This window comes from Phallusia mammillata, chromosome 5 (assembly GCF_965637545.1).
Source record: "Phallusia mammillata chromosome 5, kaPhaMamm4.hap1.1, whole genome shotgun sequence".
Classification (NCBI taxonomy): Eukaryota; Metazoa; Chordata; class Ascidiacea; order Phlebobranchia; family Ascidiidae; genus Phallusia; species Phallusia mammillata.
Genome location: NC_137256.1, coordinates 5,678,196 through 5,699,444, shown reverse-complemented (window position 1 = coordinate 5,699,444; position 21,249 = coordinate 5,678,196). Strand labels below are relative to the sequence as shown.

Here is a 21,249-nt window from a genome sequence, read left to right as displayed (position 1 = left end):
TTTTTTGTTTTGCAGGTTTTTTTTAGGTTTTAATATATATTTTTTTGTTTTGCAGGATCTAAACTTTTTCTGTTTTCACAGATATAGGAAACTTGTAGGATATAGGAAACTTGTACATATTTTTGCTCTTTGTTTGTTTTTCTGTTTTGTGTTTTTTTTTTTTTTTTGCTGAAATATAAATATAAAGCAATATAAATAACATTATAAACACGTTTCTTTTTCAGGTGTAACATACATCTTGTTGTTTTTTTCAGGTTTTAGGCGATTTAAGTACTTAAATGTTAAAAGTTTAGGAGATTATGTAAATATTGAAGCCGTTTTATGTTAGTTATGTTTGTTAAAAAACGTCATTTTCTACTTCGTTGTTTCGTCGACCTTTGGTGCCATCTACCGGCTAGAGGGAACCCCAGGTTCTAAACTAAGTTAAAGATTATGCACGTCTGGTATTTTGTAGTAAGCGTAACATCAAAACAAGTACAACTGCTTTACTATATGGTTTTACATGCAACACATTTTAAATTCTTTCTGTATTTTTAACAGGAGGTGAAACGGCCAACGATGAGAGGTCAACAGGTCAACGAACGGAGGTCAACAGGTCAACGAAACCACCCAACCAGAAACGATGTAATATTTCTATGCGAGGTAATGCTCGTTCAACGTCATGCTGATAAACATTACACTGTAGTATATATTTTTCATCATATATGGTATTTTTTTCAGGTTTTACAACAGATCAACTCAGCATGGATAAAATGGTCGAGATGCACTTGCCCTTCACGTCCAACTTGACAAGGTAGCTGTTTTATTTATATTGAAACATTGTTTTTGCTATAGGAGTGTTTCTGTAAGTTGTTGATAGTGCATGATTTAAATCCTTCCTTAAACAATGTTGGTTTATTCAGGCACTGAACACACTAACACATCGCCGCTAAAACACCTGGATGAAACGCCAGTTTGATCTGCGCACCACATTCACGACCAGCTTTAAAAGGTAACTTGTTATTTTTCACAGAGAAACATTGTGTTTTAGTTTCTGTCTGATAGTGTGTGGTAAATGTATTCTGATTTGTGTTTCAGGCGATGCAAAAGGTGACAGCACAACATCGGCCTCCTACACATGCAATGAAGCCACAAGGTAATTAAATGCCAAAAGTATTTTTATGTGACATTGCACGAAAAAAACGTATGTTGTCTTGTTTGTGTATATTTACAATATTTCAACACTGTCCTGCGCCATAGTGGTTGCTGAGAACTAATTTACTTTTTTGCCTTACGGTTCGCCTTCAGGGCAATTATTTCAGTTTGTTTTTTATGCCTTGTATTAAGCACCTATACACTGGTTTGTTTTTGTTGCACGATTTATAAGGAAATGTTACTGATTGTGTTTTTTAAACTTAATTTTAAACTTAATGGTAATTGTCTTGCATTAATTGTTTAGGTCCTGTGATGGCATGAAGCAAGCAAAGTGGGATCCAACGAAGCAAAGAACTTTATCAACAAATCCACTGAACGATCGAGTTCCACAAACAAGCTGACACTTCAAGAATTATCAGCCCAGATTGAAACCCAGAATCTACAAACTTATATCTTCTGAATGTGGCAACGGTTGTCATGCAATTGACACGTGACTCTTGCTGGACCAATTCGCTTCCTAGCTTAACAAACCTGTGGAAGTGGTTTGAAGACATTTTCCGGCAATGATATTCTACAAACTGGTGCCGTTACTGGAAGCAAAGTGACAAATTCAGTCACACAATCGGACCAAGCGTGTTTTCTAGCACACATCAACACAATGTGAAGCGGCGGTTTGGAGTATTTTTCTGCACAGAGATACCGGATTTATTAGATTGTAAGCTGCGGCTTGTATAGTTTTTCAGTTTCGAGGGCGGCTTAAATTTTTGTGCCCGTTTTATTTTTAGTCCTATCTGCGTTTTTATTCATTTCATGTAGAAACATCAATAGTGAATTACACAGCATTCGTACGGATAAAAATAAAACCTGCATTGCCCCAAATTACATTTCTCAACGAAAGTTTCTTCTATTTATATAGGATTCTTATTATTGTTTGTTTATTTCACCGCATTTGATATGGACTATTTTATGGTTTGTGTAGCTATGCCTTTAACACGTATGAATATGGCTCAAATAATCGTTACGTTTAGGTCCTTGTCTAGTGTACCTATGTTTTATTTTTGTGACTGGATGTTTTGCGATTTACCTCCTATCCAAAAGGAATGTCGAAACGTTGTGGTTCTGTTTAGAAATAATACTGTTTGAATCTCGATTTCATTGGTGTGAAATGCTCTACAACAGCAGTTAACCTTCTTGTTAAACAAACATTTGGATTTCATTTAAACCCTCTATCTAAAAAGTAAATTACCAACTATGACGCCATGGTACGAAAAATTTCCAATGACCAATTACTCCATTGGGTTTGGGGCGAGAAAGGGTAATTACCTACTGGGGAATATTACTGTGGTACAACGTGGTATCAGCAGTTGATTTAAATTTACCATTTTGCTACATCAGGTGTTCGGTGGCAAGTTGTTTCATAAGCGTTTAAAGAGCAATTTAAATGCCACCTGTTTAACTACATACGTCTTATTTATTGAGTGCATAACATATAAAATACTGGACAAGCGTTTAATACGGTGTAGCTACAGTGCGTTTATATGTTTTTCGTGCCACTATACCTCACTGTCTTGTCTTATTTATGCCTGATCAGCTTTCTATGTTTGTTGAATTCACTTTATTTATGTATCAGTTACTGTTGTTACAATTTTTGCTTGTAGCAGTGTGAGTGTTTCTTATTTTTGATGCGATTCTGTTTGTTTGCTGCTTTTACAATTATTCGGTTATTTCCTCTTACTATAACTAATGTTGTTGTACGTGCTTGTTTGACACCAGGGTTAAAGTTACACGCGAAATGGGCTAAATATATTTTTTGGATGAGATAAAATATATTATTTAACCTCTTTTGTGATACTAAAATTTTATTTTATTTTTATTTGAAATTTTTATTAGATTTTTTCACGTTAAGCCAATGTAAAACTTGAATGTTGTGCCTGTACCCATTTCAGAATACATTCTAGGGTATTTTCGCTTGGCAAGGATTTGCAAAGTTTCATAATTTCTTGGGGATGAATGATTACATGGCAGTTCGACATTGCCTAAAAACCTACATGCATAGAAAATCTACCTTAAGTTACTGTGTTTATTTATTTTCTCTTGATTACAACTTACCGAACTTAATGAACAGAATAGTCTTCTTTATTTCTTTCTTTAAAATGATTGATTGCAGTTTAGTGAATATATCATCTTGATTTCGTAAAATAGAATGCTGATGAATAAAAATATGTTACAGCAAAACTTTGATGCTTTGTTATAATAGAGAGGTAATAAGTAGAAGATATATCACAGTTTTAGCCTCCTTTTTTTAGCCTCCTACCGAACCACCAAACCGGTTGAAACCGGTTTCTAAAATCGAAAATTTTGACCCGATTTTCGTAAAAACCCTAAGGCTACAGCCTTTCCATTTTTTCGATTTTGGGGGTAAAAAAATCGAAGAAAAATCCTGTTTTCCGTGGGTTTTTGCCGAAATATTCCACTTTCAAACTGGTTCTAGCCGGTTTTAGCCTCCTACCGAACCACCAAACCGATTCAAACCGGTTTCTAAAATCGATAATTGTGACCCGATTTTCGGAAAAACCCTAAGGCTATAGCCTTTCCGTTTTTTCGATTTTTGGGGGTCAAAAACTCGAAGAAAAATCCGGTATTCGGTGGGTTTTTGCCGGAATATTCCACTTTCAAACTGGTTCTAGCCGGTTTTAGCCTCCTACCGAACCACCAAACCGGTTGAAACCGGTTTCTAAAATCGAAAATTTTGACCCGATTTTCGGAAAAACCCTAAGGCTATAGCCTTTCCGTTTTTTCGATTTTTGGGGGTCAAAAACTCGAAGAAAAATCCTGTTTTCCGTGGGTTTTTGCCGGAATATTCCACTTTCAAACTGGTTCTAGCCGGTTTTAGCCTCCTACCGAACCACCAAACCGGTTCAAACCGATTTCTAAAATCGATAATTTTGACCCGATTTTCGGAAAAACCCTAAGGCTATAGCCTTTCCGTTTTTTCGATTTTGGGGGGTCAAAAAATCGAAGAAAAATCCTGTTTTCCGTGGGTTTTTGCCGGAATATTCCACTTTCAAACTGGTTCTAGCCGGTTTTAGCCTCCTACCGAACCACCAAACCGGTTCAAACCGATTTCTAAAATCGATAATTTTGACCCGATTTTCGGAAAAACCCTAAGGCTATAGCCTTTCCGTTTTTTCGATTTTGGGGGGTCAAAAAATCGAAGAAAAATCCTGTTTTCCGTGGGTTTTTGCCGAAATATTCCACTTTCAAACTGGTTCTAGCCGGTTTCAGCCTCCTATCGAACCACCAAACCGGTTGAAACCGGTTTCTAAAATCGAAAATTTTGACCCGATTTTCGGAAAAACCCTAAGGCTATAGCCTTTCCGTTTTTTCGATTTTGGGGGGTCAAAAACTCGAAGAAAAATCCGGTTTGCGGTGGGTTTTTGCCGGAATATTCCACTTTCAAACTGGTTCTAGCCGGTTTTAGCCTCCTACCGAACCACCAAACCGGTTCAAACCGATTTCTAAAATCGATAATTTTGACCCGATTTTCGGAAAAACCCTAAGGCTATAGCCTTTCCGTTTTTTCGATTTTGGGGGGTCAAAAAATCGAAGAAAAATCCTGTTTTCCGTGGGTTTTTGCCGGAATATTCCACTTTCAAACTGGTTCTAGCCGGTTTTAGCCTCCTACCGAACCACCAAACCGGTTCAAACCGATTTCTAAAATCGATAATTTTGACCCGATTTTCGGAAAAACCCTAAGGCTATAGCCTTTCCGTTTTTTCGATTTTTGGGGGTCAAAAACTCGAAGAAAAATCCGGTATTCGGTGGATTTTTGCCGGAATATTCCATTTTCAAACTGGTTCTAGCCGGTTTTAGCCTCCTACCGAACCACCAAACCGGTTGAAACCGGTTTCTAAAATCGATAATTTTGACCCGATTTTCGGAAAAACCCTAAGGCTATAGCCTTTCCGTTTTTTCGATTTTGGGGGTCAAAAACTCGAAGAAAAATCCGGTTTGCGGTGGGTTTTTGCCGGAATATTCCACTTTCAAACTGGTTCTAGCCGGTTTTAGCCTACTACCGAACCACCAAACCGGTTCAAACCGATTTCTAAAATCGATAATTTTGACCCGATTTTCGGAAAAACCCTAAGGCTATAGCCTTTCCGTTTTTTCGATTTTGGGGGTCAAAAACTCGAAGAAAAATCCGGTTTGCGGTGAGTTTTTGCCGAAATATTCCACTTTCAAACTGGTTCTAGCCGGTTTTAGCCTCCTACCGAACCACCAAACCGGTTGAAACCGGTTTCTAAAATCGATAATTTTGACCCGATTTTCGGAAAAACCCTAAGGCTATAGCCTTTCCGTTTTTTCGATTTTGGGGGTCAAAAACTCGAAGAAAAATCCGGTTTGCGGTGAGTTTTTGCCGAAATATTCCACTTTCAAACTGGTTCTAGCCGGTTTTAGCCTCCTACCGAACCACCAAACCGGTTCAAACCGGTTTCTAAAATCGATAATTTTGACCCGATTTTCGGAAAAACCTTAAGGCTATAGCCTTTCCGTTTTTTCGATTTTGGGGGGTCAAAAACTCGAAGAAAAATCCTGTTTTCCGTGGGTTTTTGCCGAAATATTCCACTTTCAAACTGGTTCTAGCCGGTTTTAGCCTCCTACCGAACCACCAAACCGATTCAAACCGGTTTCTAAAATCGATAATTGTGACCCGATTTTCGGAAAAACCCTAAGGCTATAGCCTTTCCGTTTTTTCGATTTTTGGGGGTCAAAAACTCGAAGAAAAATCCGGTATTCGGTGGGTTTTTGCCGGAATATTCCACTTTCAAACTGGTTCTAGCCGGTTTTAGCCTCCTACCGAACCACCAAACCGGTTGAAACCGGTTTCTAAAATCGAAAATTTTGACCCGATTTTCGGAAAAACCCTAAGGCTATAGCCTTTCCGTTTTTTCGATTTTTGGGGGTCAAAAACTCGAAGAAAAATCCGGTTTGCGGTGGGTTTTTGCCGGAATATTCCACTTTCAAACTGGTTCTAGCCGGTTTTAGCCTCCTACCGAACCACCAAACCGGTTCAAACCGATTTCTAAAATCGATAATTTTGACCCGATTTTCGGAAAAACCCTAAGGCTATAGCCTTTCCGTTTTTTCGATTTTGGGGGGTCAAAAAATCGAAGAAAAATCCTGTTTTCCGTGGGTTTTTGCCGGAATATTCCACTTTCAAACTGGTTCTAGCCGGTTTTAGCCTCCTACCGAACCACCAAACCGGTTCAAACCGATTTCTAAAATCGATAATTTTGACCCGATTTTCGGAAAAACCCTAAGGCTATAGCCTTTCCGTTTTTTCGATTTTGGGGGGTCAAAAAATCGAAGAAAAATCCTGTTTTCCGTGGGTTTTTGCCGAAATATTCCACTTTCAAACTGGTTCTAGCCGGTTTCAGCCTCCTATCGAACCACCAAACCGGTTGAAACCGGTTTCTAAAATCGAAAATTTTGACCCGATTTTCGGAAAAACCCTAAGGCTATAGCCTTTCCGTTTTTTCGATTTTGGGGGGTCAAAAACTCGAAGAAAAATCCGGTTTGCGGTGGGTTTTTGCCGGAATATTCCACTTTCAAACTGGTTCTAGCCGGTTTTAGCCTCCTACCGAACCACCAAACCGGTTCAAACCGATTTCTAAAATCGATAATTTTGACCCGATTTTCGGAAAAACCCTAAGGCTATAGCCTTTCCGTTTTTTCGATTTTGGGGGGTCAAAAAATCGAAGAAAAATCCTGTTTTCCGTGGGTTTTTGCCGGAATATTCCACTTTCAAACTGGTTCTAGCCGGTTTTAGCCTCCTACCGAACCACCAAACCGGTTCAAACCGATTTCTAAAATCGATAATTTTGACCCGATTTTCGGAAAAACCCTAAGGCTATAGCCTTTCCGTTTTTTCGATTTTTGGGGGTCAAAAACTCGAAGAAAAATCCGGTATTCGGTGGATTTTTGCCGGAATATTCCATTTTCAAACTGGTTCTAGCCGGTTTTAGCCTCCTACCGAACCACCAAACCGGTTGAAACCGGTTTCTAAAATCGATAATTTTGACCCGATTTTCGGAAAAACCCTAAGGCTATAGCCTTTCCGTTTTTTCGATTTTGGGGGTCAAAAACTCGAAGAAAAATCCGGTTTGCGGTGGGTTTTTGCCGGAATATTCCACTTTCAAACTGGTTCTAGCCGGTTTTAGCCTACTACCGAACCACCAAACCGGTTCAAACCGATTTCTAAAATCGATAATTTTGACCCGATTTTCGGAAAAACCCTAAGGCTATAGCCTTTCCGTTTTTTCGATTTTGGGGGTCAAAAACTCGAAGAAAAATCCGGTTTGCGGTGAGTTTTTGCCGAAATATTCCACTTTCAAACTGGTTCTAGCCGGTTTTAGCCTCCTACCGAACCACCAAACCGGTTGAAACCGGTTTCTAAAATCGATAATTTTGACCCGATTTTCGGAAAAACCCTAAGGCTATAGCCTTTCCGTTTTTTCGATTTTGGGGGTCAAAAACTCGAAGAAAAATCCGGTTTGCGGTGAGTTTTTGCCGAAATATTCCACTTTCAAACTGGTTCTAGCCGGTTTTAGCCTCCTACCGAACCACCAAACCGGTTGAAACCGGTTTCTAAAATCGATAATTTTGACCCGATTTTCGGAAAAACCCTAAGGCTATAGCCTTTCCGTTTTTTCGATTTTGGGGGGTCAAAAACTCGAAGAAAAATCCTGTTTTCCGTGGGTTTTTGCCGAAATATTCCACTTTCAAACTGGTTCTAGCCGGTTTTAGCCTCCTACCGAACCACCAAACCGGTTGAAACCGGTTTCTAAAATCGATAATTTTGACCCGATTTTCGGAAAAACCCTAAGGCTATAGCCTTTCCGTTTTTTCGATTTTGGGAGTCAAAAACTCGAAGAAAAATCCGGTTTGCGGTGAGTTTTTGCCGAAATATTCCACTTTCAAACTGGTTCTAGCCGGTTTTAGCCTCCTACCGAACCACCAAACCGGTTGAAACCGGTTTCTAAAATCGATAATTTTGACCCGATTTTCGGAAAAACCCTAAGGCTATAGCCTTTCCGTTTTTTCGATTTTGGGGGTAAAAACTCGAAGAAAAATCCGGTTTGCGGTGAGTTTTTGCCGAAATATTCCACTTTCAAACTGGTTCTAGCCGGTTTTAGCCTCCTACCGAACCACCAAACCGGTTGAAACCGGTTTCTAAAATCGATAATTTTGACCCGATTTTCGGAAAAACCCTAAGGCTATAGCCTTTCCGTTTTTTCGAATTTGGGAGTCAAAAACTCGAAGAAAAATCCGGTTTGCGGTGGGTTTTTGCCGGAATATTCCACTTTCAAACTGGTTCTAGCCGGTTTTAGCCTCCTACCGAACCACCAAACCGGTTCAAACCGATTTCTAAAATCGATAATTTTGACCCGATTTTCGGAAAAACCCTAAGGCTATAGCCTTTCCGTTTTTTCGATTTTGGGGGGTCAAAAACTCGAAGAAAAATCCGGTTTGCGGTGAGTTTTTGCCGAAATATTCCACTTTCAAACTGGTTCTAGCCGGTTTTAGCCTCCTACCGAACCACCAAACCGGTTGAAACCGGTTTCTAAAATCGATAATTTTGACCCGATTTTCGGAAAAACCCTAAGGCTATAGCCTTTCCGTTTTTTCGATTTTTGGGGTTCAAAAACTCGAAGAAAAACGAGGTTTTCGGTGGGTTTTTGCCGAAATATTCCACTTTCAAACTGGTTCTAGCCGGTTTCAGCCTCCTATCGAACCACCAAACCGGTTGAAACCGGTTTCTAAAATCGAAAATTTTGACCCGATTTTCGGAAAAACCCTAAGGCTATAGCCTTTCCGTTTTTTCGATTTTGGGGGTCAAAAACTCGAAGAAAAATCCGGTTTGCGGTGGGTTTTTGCCGGAATATTCCACTTTCAAACTGGTTCTAGCCGGTTTTAGCCTACTACCGAACCACCAAACCGGTTCAAACCGATTTCTAAAATCGATAATTTTGACCCGATTTTCGGAAAAACCCTAAGGCTATAGCCTTTCCGTTTTTTCGATTTTGGGGGTCAAAAACTCGAAGAAAAATCCGGTTTGCGGTGAGTTTTTGCCGAAATATTCCACTTTCAAACTGGTTCTAGCCGGTTTTAGCCTCCTACCGAACCACCAAACCGGTTGAAACCGGTTTCTAAAATCGATAATTTTGACCCGATTTTCGGAAAAACCCTAAGGCTATAGCCTTTCCGTTTTTTCGATTTTGGGGGTCAAAAACTCGAAGAAAAATCCGGTTTGCGGTGAGTTTTTGCCGAAATATTCCACTTTCAAACTGGTTCTAGCCGGTTTTAGCCTCCTACCGAACCACCAAACCGGTTCAAACCGGTTTCTAAAATCGATAATTTTGACCCGATTTTCGGAAAAACCCTAAGGCTATAGCCTTTCCGTTTTTTCGATTTTGGGGGGTCAAAAACTCGAAGAAAAATCCTGTTTTCCGTGGGTTTTTGCCGAAATATTCCACTTTCAAACTGGTTCTAGCCGGTTTTAGCCTCCTACCGAACCACCAAACCGGTTGAAACCGGTTTCTAAAATCGATAATTTTGACCCGATTTTCGGAAAAACCCTAAGGCTATAGCCTTTCCGTTTTTTCGATTTTGGGAGTCAAAAACTCGAAGAAAAATCCGGTTTGCGGTGAGTTTTTGCCGAAATATTCCACTTTCAAACTGGTTCTAGCCGGTTTTAGCCTCCTACCGAACCACCAAACCGGTTGAAACCGGTTTCTAAAATCGATAATTTTGACCCGATTTTCGGAAAAACCCTAAGGCTATAGCCTTTCCGTTTTTTCGATTTTGGGGGTAAAAACTCGAAGAAAAATCCGGTTTGCGGTGAGTTTTTGCCGAAATATTCCACTTTCAAACTGGTTCTAGCCGGTTTTAGCCTCCTACCGAACCACCAAACCGGTTGAAACCGGTTTCTAAAATCGATAATTTTGACCCGATTTTCGGAAAAACCCTAAGGCTATAGCCTTTCCGTTTTTTCGAATTTGGGAGTCAAAAACTCGAAGAAAAATCCGGTTTGCGGTGGGTTTTTGCCGGAATATTCCACTTTCAAACTGGTTCTAGCCGGTTTTAGCCTCCTACCGAACCACCAAACCGGTTCAAACCGATTTCTAAAATCGATAATTTTGACCCGATTTTCGGAAAAACCCTAAGGCTATAGCCTTTCCGTTTTTTCGATTTTGGGGGGTCAAAAACTCGAAGAAAAATCCGGTTTGCGGTGAGTTTTTGCCGAAATATTCCACTTTCAAACTGGTTCTAGCCGGTTTTAGCCTCCTACCGAACCACCAAACCGGTTGAAACCGGTTTCTAAAATCGATAATTTTGACCCGATTTTCGGAAAAACCCTAAGGCTATAGCCTTTCCGTTTTTTCGATTTTTGGGGTTCAAAAACTCGAAGAAAAACGAGGTTTTCGGTGGGTTTTTGCCGAAATATTCCACTTTCAAACTGGTTCTAGCCGGTTTCAGCCTCCTATCGAACCACCAAACCGGTTGAAACCGGTTTCTAAAATCGAAAATTTTGACCCGATTTTCGGAAAAACCCTAAGGCTATAGCCTTTCCGTTTTTTCGATTTTTGGGAGTCAAAAACTCGAAGAAAAATCCGGTTTGCGGTGGGTTTTTGCCGGAATATTCCATTTTCAAACTGGTTCTAGCCGGTTTCAGCCTCGTATCGAACCACCAAACCGGTTGAAACCGGTTTCTAAAATCGATAATTTTGACCCGATTTTCGGAAAAACCCTAAGGCTATAGCCTTTCCGTTTTTTCGATTTTGGGGGTCAAAAACTCGAAGAAAAATCCGGTTTGCGGTGGGTTTTTGCCGGAATATTCCACTTTCAAACTGGTTCTAGCCGGTTTCAGCCTCGTATCGAACCACCAAACCGGTTGAAACCGCTTTCTAAAATCGAAAATTTTGACCCGATTTTCGGAAAAACCCTAAGGCTATAGCCTTTCCGTTTTTTCGATTTTGGGGGGTCAAAAACTCGAAGAAAAATCCGGTTTGCGGTGGGTTTTTGCCGGAATATTCCACTTTTAAAGAGGTTCTAGCCGGTTTTTGCCTCCTACCGAACCACCAAACCGGTTTCTAAAATCGATAATTTTGACCCGATTTTCGGAAAAAACCTAAGGCTATAGCCTTTCCGTTTTTTTCGATTTTGGGGGGTCAAAAACTCGAAGAAAAATCCGGTTTTCGGTGGGTTTTTGCCGGAATATTCTACTTTCAAACTGGTTCTAGCCGGTTTTAGCCTACTACCGAACCACCAAACCGGTTCAAACCGATTTCTAAAATCGATAATTTTGACCTGATTTTCGTAAAACCCTAAGGCTATAGCCTTTCCGTTTTTTCGATTTTTGGGGGTCAAAAACTCGAAGAAAAATCCGGTTTTCGGTGGGTTTTTGCCGGAATATTCCACTTTCAAACTGGTTCTAGCCGGTTTTAGCCTCCTATCGAACCACCAAACCGGTTCAAACCGGTTTCTAAAATCGATAATTTTGACCCGATTTTCGTAAAAACCCTAAGGCTATAGCCTTTCCGTTTTTTCGATTTTGGGGGGTCAAAAAATCGAAGAAAAATCCTGTTTTCCGTGGGTTTTTGCCGGAATATTCCACTTTCAAACTGGTTCTAGCCGGTTTCAGCCTCCTACCGAACCACCAAACCGGTTTAAATCGGTTTCTAAAATCGATAATTTTGACCCGATTTTCGCAAAAACCCTAAGGCTATAGCCTTTCCCTTTTTTCGATTTTGGGGGGTCAAAAAATCGAAGAAAAATCCTGTTTTCCGTGGGTTTTTGCCGGAATATTCCACTTTCAAACTGGTTCTAGCCGGTTTTAGCCTCCTACCGAACCACCAAACCGGTTGAAACCGGTTTCTAAAATCGATAATTTTGACCCGATTTTCGGAAAAACCCTAAGGCTATAGCCTTTCCGTTTTTTCGATTTTGGGGGTCAAAAACTCGAAGAAAAATCCGGTTTGCGGTGAGTTTTTGCCGAAATATTCCACTTTCAAACTGGTTCTAGCCGGTTTTAGCCTCCTACCGAACCACCAAACCGGTTGAAACCGGTTTCTAAAATCGATAATTTTGACCCGATTTTCGGAAAAACCCTAAGGCTATAGCCTTTCCGTTTTTTCGATTTTGGGGGGTCAAAAACTCGAAGAAAAATCCTGTTTTCCGTGGGTTTTTGCCGAAATATTCCACTTTCAAACTGGTTCTAGCCGGTTTTAGCCTCCTACCGAACCACCAAACCGGTTGAAACCGGTTTCTAAAATCGATAATTTTGACCCGATTTTCGGAAAAACCCTAAGGCTATAGCCTTTCCGTTTTTTCGATTTTGGGGGTCAAAAACTCGAAGAAAAATCCGGTTTGCGGTGAGTTTTTGCCGAAATATTCCACTTTCAAACTGGTTCTAGCCGGTTTTAGCCTCCTACCGAACCACCAAACCGGTTGAAACCGGTTTCTAAAATCGATAATTTTGACCCGATTTTCGGAAAAACCCTAAGGCTATAGCCTTTCCGTTTTTTCGATTTTGGGGGGTCAAAAACTCGAAGAAAAATCCTGTTTTCCGTGGGTTTTTGCCGAAATATTCCACTTTCAAACTGGTTCTAGCCGGTTTTAGCCTCCTACCGAACCACCAAACCGGTTTGAACCGGTTTCTAAAATCGAAAATTTTGACCCGATTTTTGTGAAACCCCAAGGCTATAGCCTTTCCGTTTTTTCGATTTTGGGGGTCAAAAACTCGAAGAAAAATCCGGTTTGCGGTGAGTTTTTGCCGAAATATTCCACTTTCAAACTGGTTCTAGCCGGTTTTAGCCTCCTACCGAACCACCAAACCGGTTGAAACCGGTTTCTAAAATCGATAATTTTGACCCGATTTTCGGAAAAACCCTAAGGCTATAGCCTTTCCGTTTTTTCGATTTTGGGGGTCAAAAACTCGAAGAAAAATCCGGTTTGCGGTGAGTTTTTGCCGAAATATTCCACTTTCAAACTGGTTCTAGCCGGTTTTAGCCTCCTACCGAACCACCAAACCGGTTGAAACCGGTTTCTAAAATCGATAATTTTGACCCGATTTTCGGAAAAACCCTAAGGCTATAGCCTTTCCGTTTTTTCGATTTTGGGGGTCAAAAACTCGAAGAAAAATCCGGTTTGCGGTGAGTTTTTGCCGAAATATTCCACTTTCAAACTGGTTCTAGCCGGTTTTAGCCTCCTACCGAACCACCAAACCGGTTGAAACCGGTTTCTAAAATCGATAATTTTGACCCGATTTTCGGAAAAACCCTAAGGCTATAGCCTTTCCGTTTTTTCGATTTTGGGAGTCAAAAACTCGAAGAAAAATCCGGTTTGCGGTGAGTTTTTGCCGAAATATTCCACTTTCAAACTGGTTCTAGCCGGTTTTAGCCTCCTACCGAACCACCAAACCGGTTGAAACCGGTTTCTAAAATCGATAATTTTGACCCGATTTTCGGAAAAACCCTAAGGCTATAGCCTTTCCGTTTTTTCGATTTTGGGGGTCAAAAACTCGAAGAAAAATCCGGTTTGCGGTGGGTTTTTGCCGGAATATTCCACTTTCAAACTGGTTCTAGCCGGTTTTAGCCTACTACCGAACCACCAAACCGGTTCAAACCGATTTCTAAAATCGATAATTTTGACCCGATTTTCGGAAAAACCCTAAGGCTATAGCCTTTCCGTTTTTTCGATTTTGGGGGTCAAAAACTCGAAGAAAAATCCGGTTTGCGGTGAGTTTTTGCCGAAATATTCCACTTTCAAACTGGTTCTAGCCGGTTTTAGCCTCCTACCGAACCACCAAACCGGTTGAAACCGGTTTCTAAAATCGATAATTTTGACCCGATTTTCGGAAAAACCCTAAGGCTATAGCCTTTCCGTTTTTTCGATTTTGGGGGGTCAAAAACTCGAAGAAAAATCCTGTTTTCCGTGGGTTTTTGCCGAAATATTCCACTTTCAAACTGGTTCTAGCCGGTTTTAGCCTCCTACCGAACCACCAAACCGGTTGAAACCGGTTTCTAAAATCGATAATTTTGACCCGATTTTCGGAAAAACCCTAAGGCTATAGCCTTTCCGTTTTTTCGATTTTGGGAGTCAAAAACTCGAAGAAAAATCCGGTTTGCGGTGAGTTTTTGCCGAAATATTCCACTTTCAAACTGGTTCTAGCCGGTTTTAGCCTCCTACCGAACCACCAAACCGGTTGAAACCGGTTTCTAAAATCGATAATTTTGACCCGATTTTCGGAAAAACCCTAAGGCTATAGCCTTTCCGTTTTTTCGATTTTGGGGGTAAAAACTCGAAGAAAAATCCGGTTTGCGGTGAGTTTTTGCCGAAATATTCCACTTTCAAACTGGTTCTAGCCGGTTTTAGCCTCCTACCGAACCACCAAACCGGTTGAAACCGGTTTCTAAAATCGATAATTTTGACCCGATTTTCGGAAAAACCCTAAGGCTATAGCCTTTCCGTTTTTTCGATTTTGGGGGGTCAAAAAATCGAAGAAAAATCCGGTTTGCGGTGGGTTTTTGCCGGAATATTCCACTTTCAAACTGGTTCTAGCCGGTTTCAGCCTCGTATCGAACCACCAAACCGGTTGAAACCGCTTTCTAAAATCGAAAATTTTGACCCGATTTTCGGAAAAACCCTAAGGCTATAGCCTTTCCGTTTTTTCGATTTTGGGGGGTCAAAAACTCGAAGAAAAATCCGGTTTGCGGTGGGTTTTTGCCGGAATATTCCACTTTTAAAGAGGTTCTAGCCGGTTTTTGCCTCCTACCGAACCACCAAACCGGTTTCTAAAATCGATAATTTTGACCCGATTTTCGGAAAAAACCTAAGGCTATAGCCTTTCCGTTTTTTTCGATTTTGGGGGGTCAAAAACTCGAAGAAAAATCCGGTTTTCGGTGGGTTTTTGCCGGAATATTCTACTTTCAAACTGGTTCTAGCCGGTTTTAGCCTACTACCGAACCACCAAACCGGTTCAAACCGATTTCTAAAATCGATAATTTTGACCTGATTTTCGTAAAACCCTAAGGCTATAGCCTTTCCCTTTTTGGGGGTCAAAAACTCGAAGAAAAATCCGGTTTTCGGTGGGTTTTTGCCGGAATATTCCACTTTCAAACTGGTTCTAGCCGGTTTCAGCCTCGTATCGAACCACCAAACCGGTTCAAACCGCTTTCTAAAATCGAAAATTTTGACCCGATTTTCGGAAAAACCCTAAGGCTATAGCCTTTCCGTTTTTTCGATTTTGGGGGGTCAAAAACTCGAAGAAAAATCCGGTTTGCGGTGGGTTTTTGCCGGAATATTCCACTTTTAAAGAGGTTCTAGCCGGTTTTTGCCTCCTACCGAACCACCAAACCGGTTTCTAAAATCGATAATTTTGACCCGATTTTCGGAAAAAACCTAAGGCTATAGCCTTTCCGTTTTTTTCGATTTTGGGGGGTCAAAAACTCGAAGAAAAATCCGGTTTTCGGTGGGTTTTTGCCGGAATATTCTACTTTCAAACTGGTTCTAGCCGGTTTTAGCCTACTACCGAACCACCAAACCGGTTCAAACCGATTTCTAAAATCGATAATTTTGACCTGATTTTCGTAAAACCCTAAGGCTATAGCCTTTCCGTTTTTTCGATTTTTGGGGGTCAAAAACTCGAAGAAAAATCCGGTTTTCGGTGGGTTTTTGCCGGAATATTCCACTTTCAAACTGGTTCTAGCCGGTTTTAGCCTCCTATCGAACCACCAAACCGGTTCAAACCGGTTTCTAAAATCGATAATTTTGACCCGATTTTCGTAAAAACCCTAAGGCTATAGCCTTTCCGTTTTTTCGATTTTGGGGGGTCAAAAAATCGAAGAAAAATCCTGTTTTCCGTGGGTTTTTGCCGGAATATTCCACTTTCAAACTGGTTCTAGCCGGTTTCAGCCTCCTACCGAACCACCAAACCGGTTTAAATCGGTTTCTAAAATCGATAATTTTGACCCGATTTTCGCAAAAACCCTAAGGCTATAGCCTTTCCCTTTTTTCGATTTTGGGGGGTCAAAAAATCGAAGAAAAATCCTGTTTTCCGTGGGTTTTTGCCGGAATATTCCACTTTCAAACTGGTTCTAGCCGGTTTTAGCCTCCTACCGAACCACCAAACCGGTTGAAACCGGTTTCTAAAATCGATAATTTTGACCCGATTTTCGGAAAAACCCTAAGGCTATAGCCTTTCCGTTTTTTCGATTTTGGGGGTCAAAAACTCGAAGAAAAATCCGGTTTGCGGTGAGTTTTTGCCGAAATATTCCACTTTCAAACTGGTTCTAGCCGGTTTTAGCCTCCTACCGAACCACCAAACCGGTTGAAACCGGTTTCTAAAATCGATAATTTTGACCCGATTTTCGGAAAAACCCTAAGGCTATAGCCTTTCCGTTTTTTCGATTTTGGGGGGTCAAAAACTCGAAGAAAAATCCTGTTTTCCGTGGGTTTTTGCCGAAATATTCCACTTTCAAACTGGTTCTAGCCGGTTTTAGCCTCCTACCGAACCACCAAACCGGTTGAAACCGGTTTCTAAAATCGATAATTTTGACCCGATTTTCGGAAAAACCCTAAGGCTATAGCCTTTCCGTTTTTTCGATTTTGGGGGTCAAAAACTCGAAGAAAAATCCGGTTTGCGGTGAGTTTTTGCCGAAATATTCCACTTTCAAACTGGTTCTAGCCGGTTTTAGCCTCCTACCGAACCACCAAACCGGTTGAAACCGGTTTCTAAAATCGATAATTTTGACCCGATTTTCGGAAAAACCCTAAGGCTATAGCCTTTCCGTTTTTTCGATTTTGGGGGGTCAAAAACTCGAAGAAAAATCCTGTTTTCCGTGGGTTTTTGCCGAAATATTCCACTTTCAAACTGGTTCTAGCCGGTTTTAGCCTCCTACCGAACCACCAAACCGGTTTGAACCGGTTTCTAAAATCGAAAATTTTGACCCGATTTTTGTGAAACCCCAAGGCTATAGCCTTTCCGTTTTTTCGATTTTGGGGGTCAAAAACTCGAAGAAAAATCCGGTTTGCGGTGAGTTTTTGCCGAAATATTCCACTTTCAAACTGGTTCTAGCCGGTTTTAGCCTCCTACCGAACCACCAAACCGGTTGAAACCGGTTTCTAAAATCGATAATTTTGACCCGATTTTCGGAAAAACCCTAAGGCTATAGCCTTTCCGTTTTTTCGATTTTGGGGGTCAAAAACTCGAAGAAAAATCCGGTTTGCGGTGAGTTTTTGCCGAAATATTCCACTTTCAAACTGGTTCTAGCCGGTTTTAGCCTCCTACCGAACCACCAAACCGGTTGAAACCGGTTTCTAAAATCGATAATTTTGACCCGATTTTCGGAAAAACCCTAAGGCTATAGCCTTTCCGTTTTTTCGATTTTGGGGGGTCAAAAACTCGAAGAAAAATCCTGTTTTCCGTGGGTTTTTGCCGAAATATTCCACTTTCAAACTGGTTCTAGCCGGTTTTAGCCTCCTACCGAACCACCAAACCGGTTGAAACCGGTTTCTAAAATCGATAATTTTGACCCGATTTTCGGAAAAACCCTAAGGCTATAGCCTTTCCGTTTTTTCGATTTTGGGAGTCAAAAACTCGAAGAAAAATCCGGTTTGCGGTGAGTTTTTGCCGAAATATTCCACTTTCAAACTGGTTCTAGCCGGTTTTAGCCTCCTACCGAACCACCAAACCGGTTGAAACCGGTTTCTAAAATCGATAATTTTGACCCGATTTTCGGAAAAACCCTAAGGCTATAGCCTTTCCGTTTTTTCGATTTTGGGGGTCAAAAACTCGAAGAAAAATCCGGTTTGCGGTGGGTTTTTGCCGGAATATTCCACTTTCAAACTGGTTCTAGCCGGTTTTAGCCTACTACCGAACCACCAAACCGGTTCAAACCGATTTCTAAAATCGATAATTTTGACCCGATTTTCGGAAAAACCCTAAGGCTATAGCCTTTCCGTTTTTTCGATTTTGGGGGTCAAAAACTCGAAGAAAAATCCGGTTTGCGGTGAGTTTTTGCCGAAATATTCCACTTTCAAACTGGTTCTAGCCGGTTTTAGCCTCCTACCGAACCACCAAACCGGTTGAAACCGGTTTCTAAAATCGATAATTTTGACCCGATTTTCGGAAAAACCCTAAGGCTATAGCCTTTCCGTTTTTTCGATTTTGGGGGGTCAAAAACTCGAAGAAAAATCCTGTTTTCCGTGGGTTTTTGCCGAAATATTCCACTTTCAAACTGGTTCTAGCCGGTTTTAGCCTCCTACCGAACCACCAAACCGGTTGAAACCGGTTTCTAAAATCGATAATTTTGACCCGATTTTCGGAAAAACCCTAAGGCTATAGCCTTTCCGTTTTTTCGATTTTGGGAGTCAAAAACTCGAAGAAAAATCCGGTTTGCGGTGAGTTTTTGCCGAAATATTCCACTTTCAAACTGGTTCTAGCCGGTTTTAGCCTCCTACCGAACCACCAAACCGGTTGAAACCGGTTTCTAAAATCGATAATTTTGACCCGATTTTCGGAAAAACCCTAAGGCTATAGCCTTTCCGTTTTTTCGATTTTGGGGGTAAAAACTCGAAGAAAAATCCGGTTTGCGGTGAGTTTTTGCCGAAATATTCCACTTTCAAACTGGTTCTAGCCGGTTTTAGCCTCCTACCGAACCACCAAACCGGTTGAAACCGGTTTCTAAAATCGATAATTTTGACCCGATTTTCGGAAAAACCCTAAGGCTATAGCCTTTCCGTTTTTTCGATTTTGGGGGGTCAAAAAATCGAAGAAAAATCCTGTTTTCCGTGGGTTTTTGCCGAAATATTCCACTTTCAAACTGGTTCTAGCCGGTTTTAGCCTCCTACCGAACCACCAAACCGGTTGAAACCGGTTTCTAAAATCGAAAATTTTGACCCGATTTTCGTGAAACCCCAAGGCTATAGCCTTTCCGTTTTTTCGATTTTGGGGGGTCAAAAACTCGAAGAAAAATCCGGTTTGCGGTGAGTTTTTGCCGAAATATTCCACTTTCAAACTGGTTCTAGCCGGTTTTAGCCTCCTACCGAACCACCAAACCGGTTGAAACCGGTTTCTAAAATCGATAATTTTGACCCGATTTTCGGAAAAACCCTAAGGCTATAGCCTTTCCGTTTTTTCGATTTTTGGGAGTCAAAAACTCGAAGAAAAATCCGGTTTGCGGTGGGTTTTTGCCGGAATATTCCATTTTCAAACTGGTTCTAGCCGGTTTCAGCCTCGTATCGAACCACCAAACCGGTTGAAACCGGTTTCTAAAATCGATAATTTTGACCCGATTTTCGGAAAAACCCTAAGGCTATAGCCTTTCCGTTTTTTCGATTTTGGGGGTCAAAAACTCGAAGAAAAATCCGGTTTGCGGTGGGTTTTTGCCGGAATATTCCACTTTCAAACTGGTTCTAGCCGGTTTCAGCCTCGTATCGAACCACCAAACCGGTTGAAACCGGTTTCTAAAATCGAAAATTTTGACCCGATTTTCGGAAAAACCCTAAGGCTATAGCCTTTCCGTTTTTTCGATTTTGGGGGGTCAAAAACTCGAAGAAAAATCCGGTTTGCGGTGGGTTTTTGCCGGAATATTCCACTTTTAAAGAGGTTCTAGCCGGTTTTTGCCTCCTACCGAACCACCAAACCGGTTTCTAAAATCGATAATTTTGACCCGATTTTCGGAAAAAACCTAAGGCTATAGCCTTTCCGTTTTTTTCGATTTTGGGGGGTCAAAAACTCGAAGAAAAATCCGGTTTTCGGTGGGTTTTTGCCGGAATATTCTACTTTCAAACTGGTTCTAGCCGGTTTTAGCCTACTACCGAACCACCAAACCGGTTCAAACCGATTTCTAAAATCGATAATTTTGACCTGATTTTCGTAAAACCCTAAGGCTATAGCCTTTCCCTTTTTGGGGGTCAAAAACTCGAAGAAAAATCCGGTTTTCGGTGGGTTTTTGCCGGAATATTCCACTTTCAAACTGGTTCTAGCCGGTTTCAGCCTCGTATCGAACCACCAAACCGGTTCAAACCGCTTTCTAAAATCGAAAATTTTGACCCGATTTTCGGAAAAACCCTAAGGCTATAGCCTTTCCGTTTTTTCGATTTTGGGGGGTCAAATACTCGAAGAAAAATCCGGTTTTCGGTGGGTTTTTGCCGGAATATTCCACTTTCAAACTGGTTCTAGCCGGTTTTAGCCTACTACCGAACCACCAAACCGGTTCAAACCGATTTCTAAAATCGATAATTTTGACCTGATTTTCGTAAAACCCTAAGGCTATAGCCTTTCCGTTTTTTCGATTTTTGGGGGTCAAAAACTCGAAGAAAAATCCGGTTTTCGGTGGGTTTTTGCCGGAATATTCCACTTTCAAACTGGTTCTAGCCGGTTTTAGCCTCCTATCGAACCACCAAACCGGTTGAAACCGGTTTCTAAAATCGATAATTTTGACCCGATTTTCGGAAAAACCCTAAGGCTATAGCCTTTCCGTTTTTTCGATTTTGGGGGTCAAAAACTCGAAGAAAAATCCGGTTTGCGGTGGGTTTTTGCCGGAATATTCCACTTTCAAACTGGTTCTAGCCGGTTTCAGCCTCGTATCGAACCACCAAACCGGTTGAAACCGCTTTCTAAAATCGAAAATTTTGACCCGATTTTCGGAAAAACCCTAAGGCTATAGCCTTTCCGTTTTTTCGATTTTGGGGGGTCAAAAACTCGAAGAAAAATCCGGTTTGCGGTGGGTTTTTGCCGGAATATTCCACTTTTAAAGAGGTTCTAGCCGGTTTTTGCCTCCTACCGAACCACCAAACCGGTTTCTAAAATCGATAATTTTGACCCGATTTTCGGAAAAAACCTAAGGCTATAGCCTTTCCGTTTTTTTCGATTTTGGGGGGTCAAAAACTCGAAGAAAAATCCGGTTTTCGGTGGGTTTTTGCCGGAATATTCTACTTTCAAACTGGTTCTAGCCGGTTTTAGCCTACTACCGAACCACCAAACCGGTTCAAACCGATTTCTAAAATCGATAATTTTGACCTGATTTTCGTAAAACCCTAAGGCTATAG

General features: G+C 41.0%; 1 long non-coding RNA gene across 3 annotated transcripts; it reads left to right on the top strand.

Moving 5' to 3' along the window:
- Window positions 1-246: 246 nt before the first annotated feature.
- Window positions 247-3,008, top strand: LOC145230623 (uncharacterized). 3 transcript variants are annotated; one of them, XR_013860703.1, is made up of 6 exons: window positions 247-410; window positions 541-642; window positions 721-793; window positions 903-991; window positions 1,078-1,135; window positions 1,439-3,008. It is a non-coding gene; the product is annotated as an uncharacterized LOC145230623 (long non-coding RNA). The 3 variants fall into 3 exon arrangements; XR_013860701.1 differs by lacking the exon at window positions 247-410 and adding an exon at window positions 417-474; XR_013860702.1 differs by lacking the exon at window positions 247-410 and adding an exon at window positions 417-474 and having other exon boundaries at window positions 721-844.
- The last annotated feature ends 18,241 nt before the right edge of the window (window positions 3,009-21,249 follow it).